At 46.4% G+C, this 1,086-nt stretch overlaps 1 pseudogene; it reads right to left on the bottom strand.

The window, feature by feature from the left end:
* Positions 1-284: 284 nt before the first annotated feature.
* LOC118581765 lies at positions 285-867 on the bottom strand (annotated as a pseudogene).
* Positions 868-1,086: the final 219 nt, after the last annotated feature.

Raw genomic sequence — 1,086 nt, 5'->3', positions numbered from 1 at the left:
TTTTTTTTGCAGTGTAAATTCTCTCCCTGTGCTCAGCTATCTCCTTTCCATATCAGCCACATCTCATATCCTAAATCTTTTTTTCTTGTCCCCAGCCACCATTAAATGGTGTTTTATGGCAAAGTTAGAATTCACAGAAAGCTCCATAAACAAGAGTCATGAGGGCAGCAAGAGTGAGAAAAGGTCTGGTGGCCTCTTTTCAAGAGCAAGTGGGTAGGCAGAGCCTGAAGTGGAGAACACCTTTGTTCTGTAAGAGACGAAGAAGGATTCACTACTTGTGATTACTAACTTCCCTGATGCTGACCAGTTGGGATGGACTTTCCTTGATAAGAGGGGCAGTTGGCCAGGGCTCCTTCATGTACTCCTCCTAGGCAGCCATGGTCTCCTTCCTGCCTCTGGCCTTTAGTGCAAAGACCTGCAGGGCTCAACCATAGGAGAAAGTCAAGATCCATTTCTTCAGTGGGGAGCTTGTTTTTATCATTGAGGTTGATGGATACCTCTTCCTCACTTTGCCTTCCACACAGGAATGTGACCCCAGTAACAGCAAAGGATACTGTGCAATGAGATCTGTGACACATGCTATGGCAATCTCTTCATTGGAAAATTTCTGAATGCATGCATAGCCTGAGGCAACCATGTTGGGCTTTAGCAAGATCCTTCAAGGTAGAGCCTTGTAGACAATAGTTGGTACCTTTTTTTAGTTACATAATGTCAGTTTTTCAAGTCAAGGTCCCCATCAGGTAGGATTTAAGACTCAACAATGGGTACAATGTCACTCTGCTGGCAGATTCTAACAGAACAGGCCATAACACTGGTATTTCCCATGAGGGCAAGGGTTAATGGGTTATATCTCCCAGTCTTCAGCATCCAATGCTACTTTGTAAAAGTCAGCTCCAGGGACAGCAGCCGCTTGGCACTGCTCCCTGTAATCACTTGCAGCCAGGAGTGCATGAGTGATATCTCCTTCTTGTGCTCCCAGCTCAGCTCTGCATAAGGGTAGAGCAAGTGCCACTGGCAGCAGGTTCCTGGCACAGAAAGCGGTGGGTTGGCTGAATATGGTGGTGGGTAGGCAAAAAGTCTGAGGAG

This window comes from Onychomys torridus, chromosome 4, assembly GCF_903995425.1.
Source record: "Onychomys torridus chromosome 4, mOncTor1.1, whole genome shotgun sequence".
Taxonomy (NCBI): Eukaryota; Metazoa; Chordata; class Mammalia; order Rodentia; family Cricetidae; genus Onychomys; species Onychomys torridus.
Note: the sequence above shows the minus strand (reverse complement) of the source record. Positions and strands in the feature narration are given on the sequence as shown.